Below are 9,891 nucleotides of genomic sequence, written 5' to 3'. Positions count from 1 at the left end.
GAGCAAAATAATGTATAGCAGGAAAGTGAATGCTCCCTATGGTAGCCTGTGTTATATCTATGGACTCCCCCACAGTTATACTAGCAAGAAAGTTTCTAAATTCAGATTTAGGGGGATCCCTAATACTGCCTCATGATGGAAGTTCGCGAGCAGAAGTGAAATCCTCTAGGTCCATGGTATAAGATTTTTCATAAAGATCAAACATGACTGAAGGAGAATTACGCGAAGATGAATACTCAAACCTCCCCACAAATGAACTTGTGAGATCATGATACTGGGGGCATTTGTTAGCCTCAAAATCTTCAAGACCGGCATTGCGCAAATATGCTTTGAATTCTTCTTTAATTCCCTCACGGTCCATAAAATTTTCCGACGACCATTCGCAAGGCCGTGCTGGAGCGTCTCTTGGTGGATCCTCGTCAGCATCGCGCATAGCAATCCTGGGTCCTTGCTTCTTAGAGGAACCACCTTGGAACATCTTCCTAAACATATTGTTTTTCTCTGAAAAATTCTGAAATTTTTAGTAACTTCAAAATAGAAGTAAACCAACTTCAATAAAACTGATAGCAACTACTCCTACAAGTACCTAGAGCCTATATCAAGCATTAGAACTACTTAGAACCATATAAATTTGACATGCAAGCTCAAGAACATGGTCACCTATGCAGCACAAATTTGCAAAGAATAAAGCACTAGAACAAAAACTAATTGGACCAATGGAGGAGTCACATACCAAGGAACAATCTCCCCAAGCAGTTTTGCGAGAGGTGCTTTGAGCAAGGAGATTGAAAATCACAGCAAAAGTGGCTGGAACTCGTGCTTGAGTTGGTTTTTCGGGTTTGTGTGAGATAGAGGAAGAAGATGGGTGCTGGGATAAGTGGAGGAGGGCCACCGTGGGCCCACGAGGCAGGGGGCGCGCCCTATAAAGGAGAAGGTGAATCAAGTGCAGAGCTAGATGGCAGTTCCTTACCCCCCCTCGTAGTTGAGGGATATATCTTGGTTTTTGGATCTCTCAAGTTCTTCATAGTGTTCAGCAGATATAAATCCCAAGTGACTCAAAGGATAGAGCTATGCTCCCCAGCAACGGCGCTAGAAATTAGTCTTGATAACCCACAAGTATAGGGGATCGCAACAGCTTTCGAGGGTAGAGTATTCAACACAAATTTATTGATTCGAAACAAGGGGAGCCAAAGAATATTCTCAAGTATTAGCAGCTAATTGTCAATTCAACCACACCTGGAAACTTAGTATCTGCAGCAAAGTGTTTAGTAGCAAAGTAATATGATAGTGGCGGTAGCGGCAACAAAAGTAAAGACAACAAAAGTAATGTTTTTGGTATTTTGTAGTGATTGTAACAGTAGCAGCGGGAAAGTAAATAAGCGAGAACCAATATATGGAAAACTCGTAGGCACCAGATCAGTGATGGATAATTATGCCGGATGCGGTTCATCATGTAACAGTCATAACATAGGGTGATACAGAACTAGCTCCAATTCATCAATGTAATGTAGTCATGTATTCCGTATATAGTCATACGTGCTTATGGAAAAGAACTTGCATGACATCTTTTGTCCTACCCTCCCGTGGCAGCGGGGTCCTATTGGAAACTAAGGGATATTAAGGCCTCCTTTTAATAGAGAACCGGAACAAAGCATTAGCACATAGTGAATACATGAACTCCTCAAACTATGGTCATCCCCGGGAGTGGTCCCGATTATTTTCACTTCGGGGTTGCCGGATCATAACACATAGTAGGTGACTATAGACTTGCAAGATAGGATCAAGAACTCACATATATTCATGAAAACATAATAGGTTCAGATCTGAAATCATGGCACTCGGGCCCTAGTGACAAGCATTAAGCATAGCAAAGTCATAGCAACATCAATCTCAGAACATAATGGATACTAGGGATCAAAACCTAACAAAACTAACTCGATTACATGATAAATCTCATCCAACCCATCACCGTCTAGCAAGCCGACGATGGAATTACTCACGCACGACGGTGAGCATCATGAAATTGGTGATGGAGGATGGTTGACGATGACTACGGCGACGAATCCCCCTCTCCGGAGCCCCGAACAGACTCTAGATCACCCCTCCCAAGAGGTTTTAGGGCTTGGCGGCGGCTCTGTATTGTAAAATGCGATGATTTCTTCTCTCTGATTTTTCTCTCTCTGAAAGCAAATATATAGAGTTGGAGTTGGCGTCGGAGGGTTTCCAGGGGGCCCATGAGGTAGGGGGGCGCGCCCTAGGGGGGGGGCGCCCCCACCCTCGTGAGAAGGGTGTGGGCCCCTTGGTGTTCATCTTTGGCGAGGATTTTTATTGTTTTTTCTAAGATGTTCCATGGAGTTTCAGGTCATTCCGAGAATATTTGTTTTCTGCACATAAAACAACACCATGGTAATTCTGCTGAAAACAGCGTCAGTCCGGGTTAGTTCCATTCAAATCATACAAGTTAGAGTCCAAAATAATGGCAAAAGTGTTTGGAAAAGTAGATACGACGGAGACGTATCATCGGGGCAGATTAACTGTCCGGCCCCTCTGCCCGAAGACACTTGACGGAGATGCTGACTCCGGCTCCTTACAAGGTGCCGGAGAAGACCAAGAAGGGCAACGGAACCCGAAAGAGTTCCCGACACCAGGTGTGATCGGACTCATCGTCCGATAACTCCGCGACACACTCCTCCCCCGAAGACGAGGAGGAAGATGAAGATGCTCCGCCTCCAGTTGGGGGAGACAAGAAAAGGAAGGCCGCCCCAACCCCCCCGGGGGGGGGGGGGGCGAAGGGTCCAAGAAGGGAAGGTCCCTCCTTCCGGACTACTCCACCACCGCCGCCGAAGGCGAAGACGAGTGGCTGCTCAGGGCCAAGCCCCTGGTGAAGTCGTAAGTATTCAGATGCCAGAGTAATTCATAGCATACCTTTGTCGCACTGCTTCTCCTAACACCGAATTATGATTATGCAGACCGCCACGAGCCTGTATCGACGTATCGTCGGACGGCTCCCTGGGCTCGTCGGATATGGATAGCGATCCACTTCCGACCGCCACCTCCCCTTGCCCTACGGACAACGCCGAGGTATTGTCTCAAGAGGCACCAGGTCGAGGGGAGACAGTCCCGGAGGCGCCTCAAGGCTATCTCCTGGATTCCGGGAGCAGAGGGAGCAAGGCTCCCGAGGGCTCCGAGTTCGGCCCTCAGCCGAACACCGCGCCGGAACCTCTAGTGGTTCCGGACTCAGGAAGGCGGTCTCCTTCCAAAAGGGGCAAGACGCCTGTGCCGGTGACCTCTGTCCATCTAGAGGCACCGGACACTCTGCTGGGAGCGCTTCGCAGTGCTTCCATCGACGAAGAGCACCGCACTATTATGAGTGCGGTGATCCAGAAAGTTCAGTCCACCAAGAGCGGACTGACTGAAGCCTGTGCCAGCCTTCTAAGAGGCTTTGAGGTAAGTATATAGGAAAAATATTAATGCACAGATAGTAGCCCCTGATGCTCTGTTCGGTGTTCATAAAGAAAAGCCGAACAGAGGATCAAACAATATCGCAGGAGTCTAATATAAGTATGTCTATATGCGTATGCAGGCTTCGCTGCTGGCCTCTGCCGCACTGACTGTGGAGGTCGCCGCACTGAAGCAGGACCTCGAAGGGTCCAAGGAGGAGCTCGGCCTTGCCAAGAGGCAGCTCGAGGAGAACAAAGGTAAGTAGTACCTAGTCTATGGATATATATAAAAAGAATGCAATTGCAAAATGACAAGATCATCGTAAATTTGCCAGGGGCCACGATCGAGGTGGCGACCCTGAAGCAAGCGCTATCCAAGGCCGAAAACAAAGCGGCCAAGGAGCGCACCGAGCGGGAAAGGCATGAGGCATGGGTGGGCGTGGTGCAGCAAGAGCTCCACGCTCTCGTGACGAAGCACGAGGCGTTGGAGCTTGACTTGAAGACATGAGAGTACGAGCTTGCCACCGCCCTTGAAAGTGCAAAGAGTGCCAAGGCCGAAGCACAGAAGGCCCTCCAGGAGATTGATTCGATGAAGAAGATAGCGGCGGGTAAGGCATTCTATATGCAAATCAAGCATGTGAAAGTGAATTACTTGTTACTTACCCGAATCCGGAGCTCTCCAGGAGCATTTGCAGATTTGCCCCGCAGCGTGTCGGATGCCGCACAGTTTTACCAGGCCGAGGAGGGAAGCTCAACGGAGAAGCTGTCCTGGTCTCAGTATACTGGGACCGAACACCTGATGCCTCTGAGCGACCAGCTGAAGCAACTGGTCGAGCTGCACAAGGCGGCCGAACAGGCCATGAAGGGCTTTATAGTCCGGATGTGGCCTGGCGACGCCCTTCCCAACAGCTTCTTCGGCCTGGTGAGGCGGCTTGTGGATGCCTGCCCATGGCTTGAAGTCGTCAAGCGGTCCGTCTACATCGAAGGTGCACGCCGGGCTTTCGCCCGTGTGAAGGTGCAATGGGCCAAGATGGACGCCATGAAGCTGGTGAAGGAAGGGCCGCCGCAGGGCAAGGAGCATCGCCACCCCGAGATGTACTATGAGGGTGTCCTGAAGGGTGCTCGTCTCGTAGCAGGCGAGTGTACGAAAGATGTAATATTTGAGTAAACTTGCTCGTGTGATCCTGTATGATGAAAACTTGTTCATATGCGCTATGCAACGCTTGTCTGAATTTAAAATATTACCTTCTGTTCGGCTGTTTATCAAATCTGAGAGATGGCTAGTCGTCGGCTTCTTCCCCCATGCCCCGAGTGCTGGGGTGTTCGGGATAAACCTGAGCACTCTTGTTCCCATTGTTGGGTCCTTCGAGGGAGGTGCTCAGCACAACGAACAAGGCAATCAGACCATAATGCGTTATCACTCTCACTTAGCCATAGAATTCTATAATTTTAAATTTCGGTGAAGCCCCTAGTATTCGGAAGGCCGAATTCGGGGCGCGATACACGCCTTAAGCCGGACAGGGCCGACTCCTTTCTCTAAGCGGCATAAGTCTTTAGGGACTTGAAACCTCTCGAACAGCAACCGGTCTCTCGCCTTATCATGACAGTCAGTTTTAGCTTTCTCTACTGAGGTGCTTAGCCCAGCAGGACTGGGGCACAATCGCAGTAGTTCTCCCAGTGCTACCTTAGCTGATATAGCGGAACTTAAGGTACCAAAACATGGGAGCCGGGCAAACCCAACTATTGACCCAGGACATGATTCGGAGCTGATGCATATAATGCTATAAGTTCGGGGTGCCGCACTATCGAAAGTGTTCGGACTTCTCACGCCATATTATGGGGTATGCTTAAGCCCCTAGCGTATTGGCCGTACCAGAGTGTACGGGTGCTAGATGTCATGAATGAACATATATATAAAAAGTAGGAATGCAATAATAGTCTTAATGCTATGCATTGTTTATTCAAAAAGGTGCGTTAAAGCAGAATGATACAAGTAGTGCGATAAGCAAAAAGTGGGACTGTTTGACATGTCCCTTCCAAGGGCAAGCTGAGGAATAGTATTAAAGCAAATATTTCACTCGTTATCGTAATCCACCTAGGAGTTCCGTGGTGTGACGTAGCTTTCTGCCTCCTTGGTTGCTGCATCATGTGTTCGGCAATCATGCTGTCGGACAGGGTTTCCGGAGATTAAAGTCCTGAAAGAGAAAAATAACAAAGCGGGAAGCCCCTAGTGCGGTTTAAGCCGCGTATTGGGGCATGCCGTAGTTGTGCCCCCCTCCCCGCCTATGCCCATGGTACTTTTAGTCCGTAATTATGTACGTGTGGCACGAATTTCACCGTTTGGCTGGGGCCGGGGTGGGGGCCGCATTGCTATGCAAGCTCGAGACGTGCCAGGCGGTCCAGTTGCCGATTACTTTGGGCGTGCTTGAAGTTGTCCGGGTCCTTAATCGCCGAACTAGTGGATTGCCTTAAGAGGCTGCTTTGCGCTTCTGCTGCGAGGGCCGCAGTGTGCTCCTCCGTGCGGAGAGAGTGCTCTCTGTTTCCATTGACTGTGATGACCCCCCGAGGTCCTGGCATCTTGAGCTTGAGATATGCATAATGCGGTACCGCATTGAATCTTGCAAATGTGGTTCGCCCGAGCAGTGCATGGTAGCCACTGCGGAACGGGACTATGTCGAAGATTAATTCATCGCTTCGGAACTTATCCGGAGATCCGAAGACCACTTCCAGTGTTACTGGAGCCTGTGCAATGGGCCTCTACACCTGGTATGACGCCTTTAAAGGTCGTTTTAGTGGGTTTTATCCTTGAGGGGTCTATACCCATTTTGCGCACTGTGTCCTGATAAAGCAGGTTCAGGCTGCTGCCGCCGTCCATTAGGACTCGAGTGAGGTGAAATCCGTCAATGACTGGGTCTAGGACCAGTGCGGCGAATCCGCCATGACGGATGCTAGTGGGGTGGTCCCTGCGATCGAAGGTGATCGGACAGGAGGACCATGGGTTGAACTTGGGGGCAACTGGCTCCAACGCATATACGTCCCTGAGCGCACGCTTCCGCTCCCTCTTGGGGATGTGGGTTGCGTATATCATGTTCACCATCCGCACTTGTGGGGGGAACCTCTTCTGTCCTCCGGTGCTTGACTGCCGGGGCTCCTCCTCGTCATCGCTATGTGACCCCTTATCTTTGTTTTCGGCATTTAATTTTTGCCAGCCTGCTTGAACACCCAACAGTCCCTGTTGGTGTGGTTGGCTGGCTTGTCGGGGGTGCCATGTATTTGACACGAGCGGTCGAGTATACGGTCCAAACTGGACGGGCCCAGAGTGCTTCTTTTGAATGGCTTTTTTCGCTAACCGGGCTTAGAGCCTTTGAATCCGGCATTGACTGTCGTATCCTCGGTATTGTCGCTGTTAATGCGGCGCTTATGCTTTTTGCGACGTGACCTGCCATTGCCGTCCTTGGTATCCGAAGTACCATGGTTCTTTGATATGTTATTACTGCGAGCCAGCCAGCTGTCTTCTCCCGCGCAAAAGCGGGTCATGAGTGTCGTGAGGGCTGCCATAGATTTCGGCTTTTCCTGACCAAGGTGCCGGGCTAGCCACTCGTCGCAGATGTTGTGCTTGAAAGCTGCTAGGGCCTCTGCATCCGTACAGTCGATGATTTGATTTTTCTTTGTTAGGAACTGATTCGACACAAGGGGAGCCAAAGAATATTCTGAAGTATTAGCAGCTGAGTTGTCAATTCAACCACACCTGGAAACTTAGTATCTGCAGCAAAGTGTTTAGTAGCAAAGTAATATGATAGTGGTAGTAGCGGCAACAAAAGTAAAGATAGCAAAAGTAATGTTTTTGGTATTTTGTAGTGATTGTAACAGTAGCTGCGGAAAAGTAAATAAGCGAGAACCAGTATATGGAAAACTTGTAGGCACCGGATCAGTGATGGATAATTATGCCGGATGCGGTTCATCATGTAACAGTCATAACATAGGGTGACACAGAACTAGCTCCAATTCATCAATGTAATGTAGGCATGTATTCCGTATATAGTCATACGTGCTTATGGAAAAGAACTTGCATGACATCTTTTGTCCTACCCTCCCGTGGCAGCGGGGTCCTATTGGAAACTAAGGGATATTAAGGCCTCCTTTTAATAGAGAACCGGAACAAAGCATTAGCACATAGTGAATACATGAACTCCTCAAACTATGGTCATCACCGGGAGTGGTCCCGATTATTGTCACTTCGGGGTTGCCAGATCATAACACATAGTAGGTGACTATAGACTTGCAAGATAGGATCAAGAACTCACATATATTCATGAAAACATAATAGGTTCAGATCTGAAATCATGGCACTCGGGCCCTAGTGACAAGCATTAAGCATAGCAAAGTCATAGCAACATCAATCTCAGAACATAATGGATACTAGGGATCAAACCCTAACAAAACTAACTCGATTACATGATAAATCTCATCCAACCCATCACCGTCCAGCAAGCCTACGATGGAATTACTCACGCACGGCGGTGAGCATGATGAAATTGGTGATGGAGGATGGTTGATGATGACGACGGCGACGAATCCCCCTCTCCGGAGCCCCGAATGGACTCCAGATCAGCCCTCCCGAGAGGTTTTAGGGCTTGGTGGCGGCTTCGTATCGTAAAACGCGATGATTTCTTCTCTCCTATTTTTTCTCTCCGAAAGCAAATATATAGAGTTGGAGTTGGCGTCGGAGGGTTTCCAGGGGGCCCACGAGGTAGGGGGCGCGCCCCCACCCTCGTGAGAAGGGTGTGGGCCCCCTGGTCTTCATCTTTGGCGAGGATTTTTTATTGTTTTTTCTAAGATGTTCCGTGGAGTTTCAGGTCATTCCGAGAATATTTCTTTTCTGCACATAAAACAACACCATGTCAATTCTGCTGAAAACAGCGTCAGTCCGGGTTAGTTCCATTCAAATCATACAAGTTAGAGTCCAAAACAAGGGAAAAAGTGTTTGGAAAAGTAGATACGACGCAGACGTATCAACTCCCCAAGCTTAAACCCTTGCTTGTCCTCAAGCAATTCAGTTGACAAACTGAAAGAAAGAAAACTTTTACAAACTCTGTTTGCTCTTGTTGTTGTAACTATGTCAAGCCAGCATTCAGGTTTTCAGCATAGATCATAACTAACCACATTTGCAATAATTCTCAGGTCTCACAATTACTCATATCAATAGCATAATCAACTAGCAAGTCATAATAATAAATCTCGGATGACAACACTTTCTCAAAACAATCATAATATGATATAACAAGATGGTATCTCGCTAGCCATTTCTGATACCGCAAAACATAAATGCAGAGCACCTTTAAATATCAAGGACCGACTAGACATTGTAATTCATGGTAAAAGAGATCCAATCATAGTCATACCCAATATAAATTAACAGTGATGAATGCAAATGACGGTTGTGCTCTCCAGCTAGTGCTTTTTAATAAGAGGGTGATGACTCAACATAAAAGTAAATGGATAGGCCCTTCGCAGAGGGAAGCAGGGATTTGTAGAGGTGCCAGAGCTCGGTTTTGAAATAGAGACAAATTGTATTTTGAGCGGTATACTTTCATTGTCAACGTAACAACTAAGAGATGGCGATATCTTCCAGGCTAAACACATTATAGGCGGTTCCCAAACAGAATGGTAAAGTTTATACTCCCCCTCCACCAACAAGCATCAATCCATGGCTTGCTCGAAACAACGAGTGCCTCCAACATACATCAGGTCCCAAGGGGAGTTTTGTTTGCAATTAATTTTGATTTAGTTTGCATAAAGCATGGGACTGGGCATCTCGGTGACCAGCCATTTTCTCGTGAGTGAGGAGCGGAGTCCACTCCTCTTGAGAATAACCCGCCTAACACGGAAGATAAGGACAGCCTTTGTTGATACATGAGCTATTCAAGCATACAAAACAGAATTTTTATTTGAAGGTTTAGAGTTTGGCACATACAAATTTACTTGGAACGGCAGGTAGATACCGCATATAGGAAGGTATGGTGGACTCATCTGGAATAACTTTGGGGTTTAAGGAATTGGATGCACAAGCAGTATTCCCGCTTAGTACAAGTGAAGGCTAGCAAAAGACTGGGAAGCGACCAACTAGAGAGCGACAACAGTCATGTACATGCATTAAAATTAATAAACATTGGATGCAAGCATAAGTAGGATATAATCCACCATGAACATAAATATCGTGAAGGCTATGTTGATTTTGTTTCAACTACATGCGTGAACATGTGCCAAGTCAAGTCACTTAAATCATTCAAAAGAGGATACCACCCCATCATACCACATCATAATCATCTCAATAGCATGTTGGCATACAAGGTAAATCATTATAACTCATAGCTAATCAAGCATGGCACAAGCAACTACGATCTCTAGTTGTCATTGCAAACATGTTTATTCATAATAAGCTGAATCAAGA

Source organism: Triticum urartu, chromosome 3A, assembly GCF_056163025.1.
Source record: "Triticum urartu cultivar PI428250 chromosome 3A, HENAU_Tu73, whole genome shotgun sequence".
Lineage (NCBI taxonomy): Eukaryota > Viridiplantae > Streptophyta > Magnoliopsida > Poales > Poaceae > Triticum > Triticum urartu.
This window is presented reverse-complemented; position numbering follows the sequence as displayed.